The sequence below is a fragment of the Callorhinus ursinus genome, unplaced genomic scaffold, assembly GCF_003265705.2.
Source record: "Callorhinus ursinus isolate GAN/ISIS: 27379988/994484 unplaced genomic scaffold, GSC_fseal_2.0 scaffold139, whole genome shotgun sequence".
Lineage (NCBI taxonomy): Eukaryota > Metazoa > Chordata > Mammalia > Carnivora > Otariidae > Callorhinus > Callorhinus ursinus.
In genome coordinates this window covers 140,684-162,187 of record NW_027397201.1, presented here as the reverse complement: position 1 = coordinate 162,187, position 21,504 = coordinate 140,684, and the positions used below count along the sequence as shown (strand labels likewise).

Sequence of the window (21,504 nt, the reverse complement as noted above, 5' to 3'; positions counted from 1 at the left end):
ACAAATCCATACACTAGAGATTTAGGGTATATTTTGATCTGTTAGAAGAAACTGTATCTCAAAATTTTAAAGAGAGAACAACTTATATATATATGCCAAAAATAAGGGTAGCTACTATGAAGGAATAGAATATGACTCTAAAAATGAAAAATAAAAATGTTTTTCAATAAAGGGATTTATAAGATGTTGGTTGAAAAAGGGAAAAATAAAAATTCCAAAAAAAAAAGACAGTTAAAAAAATTAACTTTGAAAGACTAAAGAATCATGGTAAAAAAGCCATGAATTCTATGTGCAGTATTCCCCTAGCGCTGGAGTTCTGCCGTTCCCATTGATCGGTAAACTTGGACTTGGCTGGCTGCGCTTATTGATCTTCTGGGGGAGGGGGTGGTTCCCAGCTCTCTTTGCCGGAGGCGGAATTGCACCGCCCTTGCCCGGTCCGGGCTAAGTCATCTGCTCTGGTTTGCTCCCAGGATCTTTTGTTCCCTGCAAGCTTTCAGTACAGCTTTGGAAGACCAGAGTGAAAATGGTGGCCTCCCAATAACTGCCCCGGAGGAGCCAAGAACTCAGGGCCCTGCTCCTCAGTGAGCCTCCAGAGAAAAGCAGTCAATTACTCTCACCTCCCCGGTCTATGGCTGCACTCCATGCTCACCCGACCTGTGACCAAGTGTTTCTTTCTCTGGCACACAACCGTGTGGAGTCTCCAAACCCAGCAGATCCCTGAGGTGAGCTCCTGGTGATTTCCCGCGCCGCTCCTCCCGGGGGAGGAAGGTGAGTCTCCCCTGATCTGCCGCTTGTTGGGTCCTTGCCTGAGGAACAGTGGCCCGACTGTGCCAGGGATCACGGTTTCTGGCAACCCCGAGGTGAGAGCCCACTCCTCGGCTCCGTCTCTGCAGCCGGCTTCCTCTCTCCTATACCTGGGAGCTCTGTCGCACTCAGGCACCCCTTGTCTTTCTGCAAGGTCACTCAGAACTCTTAAATTCTATGTGTCCCAACTTCAGGAAGGTTAGGAGTTCAGTGGAAACTTTTTAGGCAAACACTTATGTTTCCTATTACTTTCATCTAAGAATGATCAGTGCTCTAGTCAGGGGGATTCTTCTGTCATTAAGTTACCATTTTGTTGTATTACAAATAACTTATTTTTCTCTTTAATGTGCCAAATACAGACATCAGAAGTCAGCTTTAAGGATGCCTCTGTATAGTATAAGCAGTTTGGGATCTTATTGCCAAATTCTCAGCCTGAATCAGCAACAAGAAATGGCTTATTCACTGCCTGAATTAGCATTGAGGAACTTTTCCATTTATATGCATTTATAGGGAAGGTGTAAGAAGACATTATAACCTTTCATTAAAGATTTATTTCAGTCAGTGTTTTAATTTACATTTTTAAAAAGGATTTCAAATTTTTTTGGTGGAATTTGTAGTGAAATTGCTGTTGTTAAGAGAAAGATTTCATTGGTAACTCCCTCTAATCATAATTATAAGCTACTGGTTGAATGTCCATAAATAAATTTTAATGATAGCCATGAAAGAAAAAGGGGAAACAGCAATGTTGTCATTCACTAGGTATCTTTACATGAAAGGATATTTGGGAAGTGAGCCAGCACTGCTCCACTGCCATTAAAACAAAGTGGTCAATTTGACTTTGGAACTCAGAAAGAAGAAATTATTGGCCTTTAAGATTTACCTTGGCTATAGATTGAGGTGCACTTATCTCCTCTACTCTTCTCCTGCACTCTTTAACATTTCCAGGGAAGTATGAAATTTTCACTGTCCAGAAGTGATAAGAATGGAAGGCAATTTTCTGGCCTCTGTTCCTACACACCTTGCTTATTTCTTTTAGGAGGAACAAGTTTCCCTGATAGGTGATATATGGAGACACATTTTGTTTCTCTGGTTTAGAGCTGCATAATCCTGGGAGCTTGAGCTTTGTGCTTGCTCCTACCTCCATTTTTAGGGTCCCATTGAGTAAAGCAGAGCCCACACCTATCTCTGTCTCCCCTCTCAAGGTTCCAGGGTGTAAGGCTACAATTCTGATTAAGCAAGTTTACCCTGATTAGACCCGTGTTCTTCTTTAAATGGATCTCCGAAGGCCCAGACTTTGGGATGGGGGTGAGAATGAGGGAAGAAAATTAGGAGGTCAGAGTTTGGTCCTATGTCTAAGTAACAAAGATTATGTCTTTATTTCCATCAGTCTGACTTTTTATTTCTCAATTAGTTTCTCAATTGGTTTGAAATTTAGATGGGATCTAAGATTGTGAACAGTACCATCCTTAAAACTCCAGAAGCCTCTTTTACTAAGTTATAAACAAGAGATATATGATTATTATTATAGATGTCTTCTTTCTTTGAGCATGTGCATTGATCAGTTTTAACTTTCTTTTAATTAAGATTTTATTTTTTGGAGCAGTTTTAGGTTTATAGCAAAATTGAAAGGAAGGTATAGAGATTTCTCATATACCTCCTGCCCCTATACATGCATAGCTTCCCTCATTATCAACATCAGTCACCAGATTGGTACTTCCTTTTTTCTTTTTTTTTTTTAATCGTGGAAGAACCTACATTGAATCCATATCATAATTACCCAGAGTCCATAGTTTACCTTAAGGTTCACTCTTGTGCACTACCGTGAATTTTGTGGGTTTAGAAGAAAGTATAATGACATATATCCATCATTATAATACCATACAGGGTATTTTTACTGCCTTTAATATACTCTGTGTTCTGGATATTCATCTCTTCCCCCCTCTATCTGCCCCTAGTGATCTTTTTACTGTCTCCATAGTTTTGCTTCTTCCAGAATATCGTTTCGTTGGAATCATACAGTATGTAGCCTTTTCAGATTGGCTTCTTCCACTTGGAAGTATGTATTTAAGGTTCCTGCATGTCTTTTCATGGCTTGCCATTTCTTTTCAACATTGAATAATATTCCATTGTCTTGATGAACCACAGTGTATTTAGCCATTCACCTACTGAAAGACTTCTTGGTTGCTTCCAAGTATTGGCAGTTGTGAAGAAAGCTGCTATAAACATCCAAACATCTATATGTAAGTTTCTATGTGTAACTCCTTTGGGTAAATATCAAGGAGCACAATTGCTGAATTGTATGGTAAAAGTATGTTTTGTTTTATAAGAAACTGCTGACCTATCTTCCAGTGTGGCTGCACCATTTTGTATTTCCACTAGCAATGAAGAATTCCTTTTGCTCTACATCCTCACCAGCATTTGGTATTCCTGTGTTCTGGATTTTGGATATTCTAATGGACATGTAGTGGTGTCTCATTGTGTTAATATGCATTTCTCTGACAACATAAGATGTGGAGCATCTTTTCATATGCTTATTTGCCATATGTATATCTTCTTTGGTGAGGTGTCTGTTAAGGTCTTTGGCCCATTTTTTAAAAATCAGGCTATTTTCTTATTGTAGAATTTTAAGACTTCTTTGTATATTTTGGATAACAGTTCTGTATCAGATGTGTCTTTTGCAGATATTTTCTTCTAGTCTATGGCTTGTCTTCTAATTCTCTTGACATTGTCTTTCACAAAGCAGGAATTTTTAATTTTAATGAAGTCCAGCTTATAAATTATTTATTTTATGGATTGTGTTTGTATCTAAAAGGGCATCACCATACCCAAGGTCATCTAGCTTTTCTCCTCTGTTATTTTCTCGGAGGTTTATAGCTTTGCATTTCACCTTTAGGTCTATTATCCATTTTGCATTAATTTTTGTGAGGGTATAAGGTCTGTGTCTAAATTTACATATGTATGTTTTTATGTATGTATGTATGTATATATGTATGTATATGGATGTCCAGTTGTTCCAGCACCATTTGTTGAAGAAACTACCTTTGCTCCATTTAATTGCCTTTGTTCCTTTGTCAAAGATAAGTTGGCTGTATTTATAGGAGTGTATTTCTGGGCTCTGTATTGTGTTCTACTTGTCTATTCTTTCTCAGTGTGTTCTACCACACTGTCTTGATTACTTGTCTTAATTACTGTAGCATTATAGTAGGTCCTAAAGTTGGGTAGTGTCAGCCCTCCACATTTTTTCCTTCAATATTGTGTTGACTCTTCTGGGTCTTTTGCCTCTCCATAAAAACTTCAGTATCAGTTTGTCAACATCCATAAAATAACATGCTGGGGTTTTTATTGGGATTGCATTGAATCTATAGATTAATTTGGGAAGATCCAACATCTTGACAATGTTAAGTCCTTTTATCTATGACCATGGAATATCTGTCTATCTGTCTAGTTCTTTGATTTTGTTCATCAGAGTTTTGTAGTTTTCCTCAGAAAGATCTTGTAGATATTTTGATATATTTATACCTAAATATGTTATTTTTGGGGGTGCTAATGTAAATGATATTGAGTTTTAATTTCAAATTCCACTTGTTCATTGTTGGTATATAGGAAGGCAATTGACTTTTATATATTTACTTTATATCCTGCAACCTTGCTATAATCACTTATCAGTTCCAGGAGTATTTTTGTCATCTTTTTTGGATTTTCTGTACAACCTATCATGTCATCTGCTTAAGTCAGTTTTGTGTTCTTCCCAATCTGTATACCTTTTGTTTCTTTTTCTTGCCTTATTGCATTAGTGAGGACTTCAAATATGATGTTGAAAAAGAGTGGTGAGATGGACATCTTTGCCTTGTACCTGATCTTAGTGGAAAGTCTTAAGAGTTTCTCACCAATAAATATGATGTTAGCTATAGGTTTTTTTGTAGATAGTCTTTATCTACGAGGAAGTTCCCCTCTATTCCTAGTTTACTAAGAGTCTTTATCATGAATAGGTGTTGGATTATGTCAAAATGCTTTTTCAGCTTTTTCAAATGATATGATCATGTGATTTTTCTTTTTTGGTCTGTTGATGTAATAGATTACATTATTTGATTTTCAAATGTTGAACCAACCTTGTATACTTGGGATAACCCTCCCCCACCTTGGTCATGATATATAATTATTTTTATTCCTTTTTTGAGGTTCAATTTGCTAATATATTTTTGAGGATATTTGCATCCATGTTCATGAGATATTGGTCTATAGTTTTCTTTTCATGTTTTTTTTTTTAATCTGGTTTTTAGTGTTGGGATAATGGCAGCTCCATAGAATGAGTTAGGAAGTATTCCCTCTGTTTTATCTTCTGAAACAGATTATAGAGAACTGGTATAATTCCTTCCTTAAATAGATGGAAGAATTCACTGGTGAACCTATCTGCTTGGTTCTTTCTGCTTTGTAAGGTTATCAATTATTGATTCAATTTCTTTAATACAAAAAGCCTATATAGATCATCTATTTATTTTTGTGTGAATTTTGGCAGATTGTGTCTTTCTAGGAATTGGTTCATTTCATTTGGTTATCAAATTTGTGGATATAGAGTTATTCATAGTATTTTTTAATTTATTTTTTCAATTTCCATGGAATCTATAGTGATGTCTCTCTTTCATTTTTGGTATTGGTAGTTTTTGTCCTCTCTCTTATTTTCTTAGTTTTCCTGGCTAGAGGCTTATCAATTTTATTGATCTCTTCAAAGAACCAGGTTTTGGTTTCTTTGCTTTTCTCTATTGATTTCCTATTCTCAATTGCATTGATTTCTGCTCTAATTTTTATTGTTTCTTGTTTTTAGTTTGGATTTAATTTGCTCTTCTTTGTCTAGTTTCCTAAGGTAGAAACTTAAATTGCTCATTATAGATATTTCCTCTTTTCTAATACATGCAATCACTGTTATAAATTTCCCTGTATGTACTGCTTTTGCTGTATCCCACAAATTTTGATGGGTTGTATTTTTAATATTCATTTAGTTCAAAATATTTTCTTATTTTTTTAAGATTTATTTATTCATTTTAGAGAGAGAAAGACTGGGGGCAGGGGCAGAGGGAGAGAATCCTTAAGCAGACTCCCAGTGCAGGGTTCAATCCCAGGACCCTGAGACCATGACCAAAGCTGAAGTGAAGAACCACCCAGGCCCTCATAGTTCAAAATATTTTAAAATTTGTCTTGAGATTTCTTCTTTGACCCATGTGTTATTTATAAGTATGTTGTCTAATCTCTATGTAGTTTGGGATTCTTAGCTGTCTTTCTGTCATTGATTTCTAGTTTAATTCCACTGTGGTTATGAGCAGATATTGTGTGATATCTATATTTTTTAATTTGTTAAGGAGTGTTTTATGGCCCAGAATATGGTTATCTTAGTAAATGTACCATGTGAACTTGAGAAAAATGTGAATTCTTGTTTTGTTGGATGAAATAGTCTACAGATGCCCATTGTATCCAGTTGATTGATGGTATTATGTCCTTACTGATTTTTTGTCTGCTTGATCTGTCCATTTCTGAGAGGGATGTTGATGTCTCCAATTATGATAGTGTATTCATCTATTTTTCCTTGCACTTCCATCAGTTTTTGCCTTAAGTAGTTTGAATCTGTTGTTGGGTGCATACATGTTAAGCATTATTACATCTTTTTGGAGAATTGACTCCTTCATCCTTATATAATGCCCTTCTTTATCATTGATAACTTTCTTTACTTTGACGTTTGATTTCTCTGAAATTAATATAGCTATTCCTGCTTTCTTTTGGTTAGTATTACTGTGGTATATTTTCCTCTATCCATTTACTTTTAATTTATATGTGTGTTTATATTTAAAGTGGGTTTCTTGTAGACAAGGTATAGTTGGATTGTGTTTTTTGATCTGCTCTGACAATTTCTGTCTTTTAATTGGTGTGTTTAGATCACTGACATTACATTTTAACTTTATTCATGAAAATAGTTTACTGTGAAACAATAAAGTTGTGTCTATATCCTAGGACTTTGACTTAAATAAGATGAACATCATGTATTTTTAAATTTTGATGTAAATATCCTGCAATTATTCCATATAAAGTAGAATTTAGCATAAAGTTAGTGCATCTTAAGGTTCCAAATGAAAGGATTTATATGCTGCACATTTTAATAATTCAATAAATATCTATTGAGTTCTGAATAACCTTTAGGCCTCATTATTGTATACTGAGGATACAGTGGAAAATGACATAAACAAAAGATGGTGGAGTAGGACGACCCTGGGCTCACCTCTTGCCACATGGCCACCTAGAGAGCACCCACATCAGCATAAATAACCCAGAAAGCAGCCCCAAAACTGGCAGAACAGAATCTCCGCAGCCTGGCAAAGACAAGAGGCCACAGCGAAGCAGGTCCACCCTTTCCAATTGCTCTTGGCAAGATTCCATCAAAGCAGTGCCACAAGCCTGGCAATGTGCACGCAGCCCAGACAAGGGGCAGCACCACTCCAAAGTGAGTCCTGCTCCAGGGAGAGGGGAAGATAACCACATGCCAGTCTGACTGTGACCCCAGCAGTGGACTGGGGGCAGGCAGCTGGTCTGAATGCAGGCCCCAACCACCAACAAAAGCTTCTCAGGGGACAACACAGGGAAAGTGCCTGCAGTTTGGTGCTACTTCATCTCTGGCAAACGCCTGGTCTGCCTCAGCTCAAGCCCAAGGCAGCCCCGGACCAGCCCACTAACACCAGAGGCACCAGACTCTGCCCACAACAGGCAGAGAGCCATCACAGGCTGGACCAAAGGCAAACACATCCCAGCCACAATGGTAGGACACCCCTGGAGCAACACACATAGGAAACCCCCCCTGAAGCACCATTTTCTGGTGAAAAGGAGAGATTGCACTGCAGGACCTCTTCTTCATAAAGCCACTACTTTCAATTGCAGGAGACATAGCTGACTTTCCTAACATAGAGAAACAGACACGGCAATAGACAGAATGAGAAGACAGGGGAATATGTCCCAAATGAAAGAGCAGAACAAAATCAGAACAGGAAACCTAAGCAAAATGGAGATAAGTAATATGTCTGATAGAGAATTTAAAGTAATGCTCATCAAGATACTCGCTAGCATTGAGAAAGGAGTGCAGGACCTCCCTGAGACCCTCCACCAAGAGATAGGAGATGTAAAAAAGAACCAATTAGAGCTATTGGACTCACTAAATGGAAATAAAAATAGACCACCTGGAATAAATAGCAAAAAGGTGAAGTAGAAGAATGGGTCAGCCACCTGGAGGACAGAGTAATGGAAAGTAATAAAGCTGAGCAGATGAGAAGGGGAAAAATAAGCAAAATGAGAATAGACCCAGGGAACTCAGCAACACTGTCAGGCGTAACAGTCGCATGACAGGGATCCCAGAAGGAGGAGAATGAGAAAAGGGGGCAGAAGATTTATTTGCAGAAATGAGAGCTGAAAACTTCCCAAATCTGGGGAAGGAAAGAGAAATCCAGATCCAGGAGGTACAGAGAGCCCCCAACACAACCAACCTAACCAAGACACAAAGTTAATAAGATGGCCAAAAGTAGTGATAAAGAGAGAATTTTAAAAGCAGCAGGAGAAAGGAAAGCAGTTACATACAAGGGAAACCCCATACGGCTATTAGTGGGTTTTTCAGCAGAAACTCTGCAGGCCAGGGGGAGCAGCATGATCAATTCCAACCGCTAAAAGGAAAAAATCTACAGCCAAGAATACTCTATCCAGCAAGACTTTCCCTTAGAATAGAAGGAAAGATCTAGTTTCCCAGAAAAACAAGTTAAAAGCAAAACGGCCATGTCCCCATCACACACGATGCCATTGGCCTGTGGGTCCCAAATTCACAGTCCAGCCACCCTCCTGCCCTAGTCAGCATGCAAGGCCTGCCACCTGCTCAATGCCAGGTCAACACACCTTCACCTCAGATTGCCAAGGGCTCAAACTGGCATTCTTCCCCTCAAATTACAGCCCCTGTGCTCAAGTTTGTGGCCAAAAGTGGGCATAATTATAACAGCAGAATGAAGCAACCCAAACAGTGACACTATTTCTGTGGAATATAGAATGGATAAAAAGAGTGTGCTAGGCTGAGAACATCTCTGACAAGCACATCAAAGAACAATGCATACAGCATGATTTTGGTTAGTAAAAAAAAAAAAAGCAAACCTAGGAAGAACAAAACAAGATGAAATCAGAGAGGGAGACAAACCATAAGAGACTCTTAAGCATAGGAAAGAAACTGAGGGTTGCTGGAGGGGAGGTTGGTGGGGGGATGGGGTAACTGGGGAATGGGCATGAAGGAGGGCGGGTGATGGAATGAGCACTTGGTGTTCTATGCAACTGATGAATCACTGAACTCTACCTCTGAAACTAATAATACACTATAGGTTAATTAATTGAATTTAAATAAAAAGGACCCCCCCAAAAAAGAAAATGACATAAACAAACTCCATTCTCTTATACAATTCATGAATAAGGTGATTTCAAAGAATGGTATGGTACTATAATGAAAATTAAATCTGAAGATGTCCTAGAGGGTGACTGGCGGATGAGGAAACTACTTTATATAATGTGGTCAAACAGTATCAGTCAAGATTGTCTAGAAAATGCTGCAGTAACAAATAATCCCCAGAGCTTAGTGGGTTAACAGCACAAAGGCTTATTTCTTTCTCATGTTACATGTGTAGTGCAGATAGTCAGGTGGCAGGAAGGTTGTACTCTAATCATCATAGTCTGGAGCAACATAGGATGTCAGAGGCTCCATTTCTCTCTCTCTCTATATATATATACACACGTATATATACATATATACATATACATACATATTTGTGTGTGTGTGTGTGTGTGTGTGTGTGTGTGTGTGTGTAATGTTTTCATGATCACCATAGCAGGGGAGAGGAGATGTAGTGAATGAAACACTGGTTCTTAAAAGTTTCTATAGGGAATTGACATGTGTCACTTCTGTGTAAAAGTTCTACATGCCACTTCTGCTTAAATTTCATTGGCCACAGCAAGTCATGTTGCCATGCCTAACTTCAAAGGAGATAAGAAAGTCCAATTATACCAAGTGCCCAGAAGGAGCACTGGAATATTTATGAACATCCCTAATGACTATCAGAAAAAGCTTTTTTGAGGAGGTGACATTTTAATTCAGCTTGACGAGCAAGAATGAACCAAACATAGTTGTAAGCAGTGATTTTTAATCCTTGCTGTCTATTAAAATCACCTTGCACAGACATTGTACTATATGCTTTCAGGCATTAACTCTATTATCTCACAGCAATGATAAGATTTAATCTTCATCTTTATTTTACAGAAAGAGAAACTGAGGTGGAGGGAGGTTGTGTTACATTCACAAGGTCACAAAAATAATAAGTACAAGAATCAGGATTTGCAGTCACATAGTCTGATTTCAGTATCTACAATCTTAAATATTCTATGATAGTCTCTACTTAGGTTATATAAATTATGGTCTTATATGTAACTAAGTTTAAATGAAGAATGCTGCTCCTTAGAAACCCTGAGGAGACATCTCTACCCGGGCCTCAGATGTGTATGCATGTGTGTGTGTCCATAGAAGCATGTGTGCCTGCTTGTGTGCATACACTCCAACCCTTAGTAGACTGGACTGCTTTATGTCATGGCTGCACTTGTTTGTCTACTCCAAACATGCTAGTCTCCTTGCTATCCTTTGGAATCTTAAAGCACCATCCAACCTCAAAATCTTTTTACTCTTCTTCTTGCTACATGGAAACCAGTTCCCCCAGATATCTAAATGATTCACTTCCTCACCTTCTTTAATTCTTTACTCAAACATCACCATTTCAGCAAGGCCTATCATACCATTAAAATTGTTACCATCTTTCTGCACTCCACATCTTCCTTACTTGCTTTCTTTTTCTCTGTAGCACTTATCCCCATCTAAACAAATATATTTTTCTTTATGTAGTATGTTTTCTTTTCTTTCTTCCTCTACTAAACTCTAGGGTACCCCAGACTATGAAGACAAAGATTTTTCCTGTTTTAATCCCTGATGTATCCTCAGGGCTGAGAAGAGGGCTAGCACATAGTAGGAATTCACTAAACCCTTGGTTACCTGAATGCTTCATGAGAACTCAGGCCAGAGAGATGGCCATGGAGGGTAAATGAGATTGGATGCCTCGGTCTTGCCACAGTATGTGGAGGCTGAGATATGCCTGTCTGGGAGATGTGGTATGATGGGGAGTTCACTCCTCAGCAGCCTTCTATGGTTGTCCTTATCCCAAAGAGTCCATAAACTAACCTAAGCAGCAGTCATTGCAGCCAAGGAGAGGAATATAATCTTGCATAGTCAAGAAAGAAACATTTTTATTCCTCTTTCACCCTTGCCCAACTCTTAAAAGATCAGCACAGGGAAGGGGAAGAGTGCAGGAGGGTGGGTGAATGGGTGGATGCTCACATCCATTGTGAGTGAAAAGTTGAGTGAAAAGCTCCACTCAACACTAAACTGCTAGAGTCATAGTCCATCCTACCCTGAAGGCAGAGAGAACTTTGAATCAGAACCGTATCTTCCAATACTGAAATAAGATTGTTCTAATAATCAAAATTCACTGAAAATTTGTGAAATCTGCCATAATTTTATTAAGGGAATCATTATGCAGAACAAAGGTTAGTTCTCTATGGAGGAATGTATTGAAAAAAACATAAAATCGTTTATTGTTTATATCCCAGAAAATTAATACTCCTCAATAAACCAGTTTACTTTTATTTTTTAATTTTTATTTTTTAAACTAGCTTACTTTTTTAAAATGATTTTATTTATTTATTAGGGAGAGAGAGCATGAGTGGGGTGAAGGGCAGAGGGAGAAGCAGACTCCCTGCTGAGCAGGGAGCCCAGTGAGGAACTTGATCCTGGGAGTCTGGGATAATGACCTGAGCCGAAGGCAGACGCTTAACTGACTGAGCCACCCCGGCGCCCTAAATCAGTTTACCTTTAAACTAGATATTATTATCCCATTTTAGAGAAGGTTGAAGTTAAGGTTTAGAAAGTTAAACAATAAATTTAAGGTCATACCATAGAAAGTATTAGCCAGGATAAAATATCAGGTCTGGCTGGGGTTTTTTCTGACCTGCAGTGAGATGGAAGGACAAACCAAAGGAAAACACACACACACACACACACACACACACACACACACACACACACACACACGTTTCCTTCTGCTCAACCCAGTTTATGTTATTCTGATAAAGTGTTGAATCTAGGTTTTCTCTTCATGGGAATCTTCTTAAATAGTTTGATATCCCTAAATTTATGCAACTGGAATGTTATCCTCAACATCAAGAAAATATTAATATACTAGATGGAAGTTAGTTGCACTCATTCCTTCGTGTAGTTTTCCTCCCTGTTTTTTTCAGTAACATTCAATTAGTACTAGCATTCAGTTAAAAGCTTGGAATTACTTCATTAGCTTAGCCAAATTATCTTTTTATACTGGTGATAAATAAGCAGTTATTAGCTATGGTTCACATTAGTTCCATGGTTTAAAACAGCTAATTTCCTCTTGGATGCTTTACAGCACTCACACTGATACTTTTGCTCAATGTATTCGTATTACTGTACTTGTACTAACAAGGTAACTCTCCTCTCTTGAATAAGACTATAAATTTCTCTTCTCTGTAGGGCTAGGCTTGATAGATCCTACTTTATTAGAGGTAGGTATTTGTGTTTGGATCTCTGGACTGGTTCAAAGGCCTAGGGTGAAATATGGAAGACAGACTAGCTCTTTCAAATGTTGAATAAATTTTCAAGGACACAAATAGTGCTTGCAGGGCAAGCCAGTCACATTGTGGGGGAAGGGACTAAAGGTCCCATGGTTCTTGTTTTCTCTCTCTATCACCATTTCTCTTGTTCTTTGCCTTATCTTTCCACTTAATTTTAGCAAGAACTCAAATAGACTCAAAGTAGATAGCTTCTTTCTAAAGTTCGATGTGTCCTATGTAGAATGTAATCATCTTGCCTTTGGTGCTTAATCAGTAGAATGACTGGCCCTGAGAGTTTTGTCTTACTGTCAGAACTTAAGTTGATGTTCAGTGACTTATCACACTCAACATACACCTGTTTATCTATAGATGGTCTTGAAAACATTCTTCGCACAGTAGCCAAGTGTTCTATAAGCACATTAGGAGGAAATCAGCAAATAAAAGTAAATTGGAAGTAGCAGTTCTTCTGTGTTGATTGGTGGCTTTGTGCTCATTAGATCAAGTTTCAAAGGTTGAATTCTTACATGTGACTGTGATGTTTGCTGTTACTTTATAAATTTATACTCATGATATTCTTCCTAGGGATATTTTGGCAACAGTTGAACAATGGTCTTGTGGTCTAACAAGCTAGGATTCTTAGAAGTTTCTCAACAAACATAGGGCACATTTTATTTCATTTTTTGAAGATTTACTTATTTTATCTTAGAGAGAGCATGTGTGGGGGTTGTGGGGAAGAGCAAAGGAAGAGGGAGAGGGAAAATCTCAAGCAGACTTCCTACTGAGCTCGGAGCCCAACACAGGGCTTGATCTCATGATCCTGAGATCGTGACCTGAGCAAAATCAAGAGTGGGATGCTTAACCAACTGAGCCACCCAGACACCCCTAAAATAAAGCACATTGTAAATTTAATCTTGTTTTTTTTTTAAGATTTTATGTATCTATTTATTTGAGAGAGAGAGACAGAGATAGTGTGATGGATAGCAAGAGAGAGCATGAGCGGGAAGGAAAGGGGAGCAGGGAGCTTGATGTGGGGCTTGATCCCAGGACCCTGGGATCATGACCTGAGCTGAAAGCAGACACTTAACCGACTGAGCCACCCAGGCCACCCCTAATTTTGCTTTTATAGAAAAACAACTTTTATAAGCATGTCAGTCTCATTCTATTTGTAAAAGTATATTTAAGAAGGATTTTAGAAGAAACTATTAAGGAAACAAATGTTTAGATATAATTTAGTACTTTCTCACTGAACTGGGATTCCTCCTTGGGGTGGTAGTGCTTCCTTTAATTCATTCTGAATCTCTTAATTAAGTCAGAGCCCCCCCCTGTTTGTATTATGCTTCAAAGTCTTAACCAGGCTACTATCTGGTGGTCTTACTAAAATTCAAAACTCTTCTTTTATATTGGCACTCAAGAGTGAGTCAGTTTCTATATAGGCAACTTACCAAATTTGGGGCAGGGGGAAGAAAATTTACATGATAGCATGAGACCATTTATTGAGTGGAAATACCATAATTGTGATTTGGGGGCCATTTCAAGCTGATAGGGATAAGTAGCACAAAGAACCTTGAGCCTATTTGAGTAGGTAGTTTTATAAATGGTCTTATAAAAATCTTAGCCAGGTTTCCTTTTAAAAATGATTAAATAGTTCAAAGATTCTTAATGAATAACTCATGTTATCTCCTTTATGTCTTTTTAATACTAAAACAGGAGTTCATGATATCACCTTGCCAATTATTTCATGTGTGTTTTCTTGTCTTTCCAACTAAAGTTAAGTTTATTGGGGGTAGAAACTTTGTCTTAGTTATATTTTATAGTTCCTAAAATTCTTCATCAGAGTTGAACTCATAGTAGATTCTCCGTGGCTAACAATTGATTTTAGTATGACAACTAGAGTGATCGTGGCAGCAATGGAAGCACAATAAATCATTTAATGTTATTGGATTTGGCTTTCAGTTCAATTCCTGGTTATCCTTAGTATTTTGTGGGACTGTTGGCCTGTAGCAGTTCATTGCCGTATTTCAGAACCCATCTAAGGTACAACCCATGTCTAATTATGTCATTTAAATCCTTTATCAGGTTGTAATGGAACTTAGGGCCTATTCTCTTACAAATAAAATTTGAATTATTATTTTTTTGAAGATTTTATTTATTTGAGAGAGAGAGAATGAGCGGGGGAAAGGGGCAGAGAAAGAGGGAGAAGCAAACTTCCTGCTGAGCAGGGAGCCTGATGTGGGGCTCAATCCCAAGACCCTGAGATAATGACCTGAGCCCCATAGGCAGCCACTTAAGCAACTGAGCCCCCAAGGTGCCCCAAATTTGAATTATTTTTTAAAGACATTCAGAGACAATTTTTTTTGGTAACAGTTTTTTTGAGATATATTCACATACTGTACAATTCACCCATTTATAGTGTTCCATGAATACTTCTTAGTATATTCACACAGTTGTGAAACCATTACCATAATCAATTTTGGAGGATACTCATTACCTCAGAAAAGAAACCCTATACTCCTGAACTATCACCTGTCAATATTCCTATCTCCCCAGCTCTAAGAAACCACTAATCTGCTTTCTGTCTCCATATATTCACTTATTTTGGACCTTTCATATAAATGGACTCATATAATATATTGTCCTTTTTGACCGACTTCTTTCACTTCGCATAATCTTTCAAAGTTCACCTATATTGTAGCATTTATCACTACTTCATTTTTTAAATGGCTGGATAATATTCCACTGTGTGGATATATAAAATGGAAACATCTTGTTTATCCACTCATCAGCTGATGGACAGTTGGATTGTTTCCATCTTTCACCTGAAATTTTTATACCTACTCAAATAGGCTCGAGGTTCTTTGTGGTACTTATCCCTATCAGCTTGAAATCCCATGGGCAGAAGAACTTAAATTATATCTGTAAACTTCAAAATTTTACTATGTTCATTTTTTTCAGGTCATTTATACAAATATAAAAGAAGAACCAGTCTCTGATTTACTGCTTTGTTTATATATCTTAACCCCCAAAGAACTTATTTCTATTCTATCCCTAAGCAATTCCCTATTCATCTATTATATTGCTAACAGTGTTCCTCAATTCTAAGGCATCTTAGAAATAGGAATAATTCCATATTCAAAAAAATTAGTGTTGCCTGGCTATAGTATTTGAGTTTAGCCATTCATTAAGCACCTAACTTTGTAGTAGGCCCCCCTTTTTTTCCCTTTCTACTTTTAAATAACTTTTAGTATAATGGGAGACATGCATTTGGCAATGAAAGTTTATAATAGAATGGGATAAATGGCCTTTAAAGTCTTATAGAAGTTTAAAGGGAGGAGTAGCATATGATTACATTGGAACTTGAGGGATGCTAGACAGTGACTCAGAGAGGAGAGTATCCTAGACAAAAGTGACAACATAAAAAAAAAAAGCCATGGGAATAAAAATTATGTGGGAGTGCCATAATTTAGGAGAAAGTAAAGAGAGATGACCAACATTATAGATAGAAGGGTAATTGGGAACAGATTTTTAAGATCACGGAGGACCATTCCGAAGTATTTATAACTGATGGACAACCATTAATAGGTGTTTGTTTATTAAAGTGATTTAGAGAAGGAAGATAGGAACTTCAGATAGGAAGTTTTCCATGATCTGTTAGAAACATGACTGATAGAAATGTAAACGTTGGAAAACAACTGAGTAGGCCATTTATGATATTCAAAATTAGAGAACATGGAAGTAGGTGGTGGCAGTGCAAATGGAGAGAAGAAGATACATTCATATATTTGAATCAACAGGATTTGGTGACCTTTTGAAGGGAATATGTTGAAGAAGAAAGGGTAATCAAGGAAGCCTCCAATGTTTCAAATGTGGGTACAAGGCAAGGTGATGTCCTTCCCTGAAGGAACACATCTTCATGTCTAAACTTACATGTTGTGTTAGTAATATACTACATTCTCTCTAAAACATATTAATAAAGAGAAAAATAACAATCAGTGGTTGCCCACTGTCTATAGAAGCCTTGGAATGATCCTCTTTGACCTTGACAGTGCCATAAGTATGCTATATAATGAACTCAAAACTCGGTGGCATATCATATTAGCATCTTAGAGTTCACCTGATCTAGGTAGATTCAGTTGGGTTTGGTGCCAGTGTCCCTCATCTTCCTTGGACTAGCAGCTACTGGAGGCATTTTCATATGGCCAAAGTTTGGGGCTCAAGAGAGTGAGCCCAATGTGCATCAACATTTCAGTATTTTTGCATGCCATGTCCATTTCATTAGCTAAAGCAAGTTACATGGCTAAGGCCTCATTCAAGGAGTAAGAAGTATATTCTAACCACTATAAAGCTAGGACATAGGTAATAGAGGTATGATACTATTACAGTAGAGTGAAATACTGAGACCAAAAAAAAAAAAAATCTACAGTACTCTGTATGGCTGTTTTTGTTACTCTGGGAACCAAGATCCTCTTTTGTCACTGAATAAACATTAACTCATTTTTTTTCTGGTTAATCATGAAAGATAATGAAGAGCTGTCACAAAGGAAGCCTCCAATTGACCCTGTTCTAGCACATGTGGATGATGCTGCTGAACTTGGGTGACTATGTATTTTTCACTAAACAGGTATCTAAGTTGGATGGGCATGTTCCATTTAGGTCATACCACTCATCAGAAATCCAGCAGCCACAGCTTCAGCCCCTTCCCTCCACTGCTCTAGTAAATCTTAATATCTTCCCTAGAGATCAGCCAATTCCAAGATATTGATTGGCCTTGATCCTGTTTAACTTATGAGAACAATCAAGCTTCTCACTTGAGGTGATACAATATCTGCAGTTCTTGGGAAAGAATGACTAAATAAATGTCACAGAGGAGAAGCGATAAGTAGCAGTGTCCACCTCTGCCTGTAAATGCTGTGTGTGTCTTTGTGTCAGTTTTGCTGTCACATGGAGTGCTTATACCTTAGTTGTTGAAGGGTTTCCCCTGCAGTCTCTTTTTTCTATCTCTTGCATCCCTTCCCATAAGATAGGCAGTTTGCAGTAATAGCACTGGAATGAAGCTCTGCTTCAGGCAGGAAAGGTTAAACATTTTTAAAATGCAAACCGGATAAATTTTTAAAAACCTCAAAAGAGTCTTGGTGCCACAACGCCTCTATGCCATCCCCAGCCCTTCTCTTAACAAAAGATGCTTCTCTCTTCTGCAAGCTTCTCATTTGTCAGAGGAGAGATTTCCCCATCTCCTCAGCGGCACACTCTGTATAATTTAAGGTGACTCACTGTACAGGAAAGTTCACCTTCCATTAGCATGTTTTCTTTAGTAAGCACTCTCTTGCAAGTGCTGTAGTGTAAACATGAGTGCCTACGAATATGAACATTTATTAAATAGCACTGATGAATATTTCAATACCTCAGGGAGAGCAATTCACAGCTCAATCATTCAGGCTGTTTTAAGTGCAGCACAGGACAATTCCACTACATCTTCCATTAATATTTAATTGCCCATTTTATTCTGTTTACCTTTTTGGTTAATATATAATTTAAAGCCCTTCTACTAAAAAGGGGGGAAAAGAGAACAGCTGTTCATCTGCTTTTAACAAATCTCTGGTGAGAGCTTTTACCTCATTTAAAATTCATTGCAAAGAGTTTTTATTTAATATCAGTAACACAAAACCTCAGGTATTAAAAGTAAAACTTGGAAGTGACTCTCCTGCAAAAAGCCTAGCTGTGACTTGGGTTTGATTACAAATCCATTCGTGAGTGGCAGGCATTGACAGGAAACGTCTGAATCGCCGGCAATGGTGCCATGTGTCACGTCCTCGTGAAAAAGAATCACAGTAACTCAACCTGACACATTCTGACAACATGTCGGAAAGTTGTTATGCACCTTACAGAAAGTGAGTCCTGTCATCCCAGCAATGCAGATTTTACTGATGGGATAAAACACTCTCTGCTTGCTAAAGGACAGGGGAGTCAAATATGTGCATGGCCTCGAGGGGCTGGGGAATCCCTGATGCACGAACCTTGGTTTCTCCTTGGTCCTGCCTTGGTGGATACCATCAGCTTCTCTCTTTGCCATGGTCAGATTCCCAGGGCCTATTTCTTGTCATTTTACTTTCTTTCCTCCCAGTTGGCTGTCATCATTTGTCACAACTCTGTCGTTAGGCCCTACCTGGTGGCAAGGTCCATGGCATTTACTGACAGTCCTCCCAGGCCAGTGAGTAAAAGCTACCCCAGTCCACTCCAGAGAGAGTCACCCTTTCCCTTCCTTTTCAGTCACCTGGAATCAACTGCTTTCCAGGACAGTAGCTGTGTAATCTCCTGTTTTTCCTGCTCCACTTCATCTCTGCGGCAGATTCGTTGCTCCCTATTGTGCTGTGGCCTGTTTAAATATTATCAGCATGGCCAAGCTAGCAGCAGCAGGAACTTCAAAAACACCATCACTGCTGTCATTTTACTTCAGTCCTGAAGTCTTCTCTAGGGTAGATTTCTCTTATATGCTTTGCATCACTCCATGACTGCTTTCCCCAGTCTCTGTTGAATTTGGTTCACTTTCTCCATCTGACTCTGTTAATAGATCCTCTTACATAATGCTTCCTTTCACTCATTCATTCATTCACAAATATTTATTGAGCGTTTGAGCCAGGCATTGTTTAATGTGGGGGACATACAGGAATATAGTATACAGTAAGATGGGAGGGAAAATGAGCGGGAGGAAGGGAGGGGAGAGACAGAGACAGAGAGAGATTGAGAGGTTGAGAGAGAGAGAGAGAGAGAGAGAGAGAGAGAGGCAATGTTCACTTGCAGGAGCCTACCTGTCTTTCTGAAGCTTACATAATTTGAGGAGGAGTCACTGATGTTGAGCTCTGCTAATGGTGAACACAGGTATGATGGCATGTTCCATGTTCACCCTGTATGAACTGACCAATGGGGATGACACAGAGGATGAGGAGTTCCATGGGTTGGATGAAGAAACTCTACTTCAGGCTCTGCAGCCCCTATAACAGGAGCACAAGGCTGAGATCATCATCATCAGCGATGGCCAGGGCATCAAGTTCTTCTAGCAGAGACTTATCTCCTTTTACTTCTTACCTCCCACTCTCCCAGGGCTTTCAGAAGGAGACAAACCCAGTGACCCCACAGACTGCATCTATGACTCCAACCAGACTCAAAAGGACTCCAGTCCAGGGATGGGTTTCCCACTTACCCCGTGTGTCTGTCCCTGGGGAACAGTGAGGCTGAGGTGTCAGGGAGAAAAGATGTGCTTCTCTTTGCCCTACCTCCTCTCCCATCCTAGACTGTCCCTGAACCAGGGTCTGTAAACCTTTAATTCCACATGTGTTCACACACGTAAGTACATACATACACATGCCTGCACAAGCTTCTGTCTCTCCCCCTTCCCACCCTGTTAGCTGTTATTGCCTCCTCTCTTAGGCTGGTGCTGAATCCTTCCTAGGGAATGGGAGAAGCCCTGGCTGCAGGCAGCCTTCCAGGCAATATGAAGATAGGAGGCCCAGGAAGGGGCCTGGCAGTGAGAGGCCAGGCTGGACACTGATTTATGATATTAAAAAGCTCAACCCCAAAAAAACAAAACAAAAAGAACCCTTGCCCTGGATGCTGGGATGCTCCCCGGATATGCCCAGAATGTCTGAAGTTTCAGCTAGAAAAGGAAAGAGATGGTACTATTATAAATTCTTAGAAAGATGCCTCCAACTTTTGACCCCTCCCCATGTCAATACCCTCTGAAGCTTGTCTTATGAGGTGATGTCTATTCTCCATCTGTTGAATCTGGACTATCCTTATGACTTGCTTTGGCTAACAGAATGTGGATAAAAGTAATGGTGTGCCAATTCTGAGTAAAGGCCTCAAGAGACCTGTTTGCTTTTGTTTTCTTCTGGACCCTGCCTCTGCCTGGACTAGCCTGCAGGGGAATAAGAAACCACATTGTGCAGAGATGAGATATCCCTGATGAGACCATCCTATACCAGCTAATAGCCAGCCAACCAAGATTGGCACAGTGCCTATCCAACACATAGTGGACCACAGATGTGTGAGAGATCCTAGCTAAAACCAGCAGAACTACCCCGACAAGAAGGCCCAAAGGCCAACCTTCCCAGATACTTCTGGGCAATAAAAATGAATAATGTTTTGGGCCATTAAATATAGAGGTGTTTCGGTATACTGTAATAGCTAACTGGTAAATATAGTCCTTAAACTTCTGTGAGCCACTTAGGTGAGATATACTCCTGCACTCCTTTATCCTGTGGCAAACCCCACTGAACCAGATCTTAGGATTTGATAGTTTGGACTTATTTTTAAATTTTTTTCAAGTTTCAGGGGTAGGCGACTGGATCAAGTCCCTTAAAAATTGAGCTTAGACCACGGAGCTAGAAATGAAATGAGAACCCAAGGCTAAAAGAAGGGGAAAGATATGATTTAAATTCATTGCAAGAGAGAACTGGATGACTGTTTGGACTGATTTATATCTCATCAGAAAGGGCTCACATATCTCTGGTTGTAGTCATTTACCAGCTTGAGTGGAAAAACTGATGCCATGATGTAACTGTACACAGCTCAAACTGTGGTTACAATTCACATTTCCATCCCTCCTCCCCCATTATCCTCTGTATTAATTCAATCACAGAAGTTAGGTGGGTTGATAGGGAGACCTATTAAGTCATCTTGCTTTTCCCCAAGAGCCATATCTGAATTTCTACCCATAGTATATTTTCAAATGCTTTGTCCAATAAAGTTGAAAATGGCTTGAGCAATGGTCCACCCTAAAAGCTTTAACTGGAAGTATATTATTCTTTAAGCACTTTACTGGAAAGGAAATTAATGCAGTCAAAAATAATTGGAGTTTTATCTGACCAAAACCCACACAAGCAAGGAAATTCAAAGTAATGGTCAGATTTTCTTCCCTCTCTGTCCCCTTTTTTTGCTCTCTGTTTTGCTACAGAGGTATCAGAT

At 38.9% G+C, this 21,504-nt stretch overlaps 1 long non-coding RNA gene across 1 annotated transcript in view; it reads left to right on the top strand.

Moving 5' to 3' along the window:
- Positions 1-733: 733 nt before the first annotated feature.
- LOC141371944 (uncharacterized) overlaps positions 734-21,504 on the top strand; it is a 150,226-nt gene continuing 129,455 nt past the window's right edge. Inside the window, exon 1 of the long non-coding RNA XR_012377303.1 lies at positions 734-768. This is a non-coding gene — a long non-coding RNA (uncharacterized lncRNA). The remainder of the gene's footprint in view (positions 769-21,504) is intronic.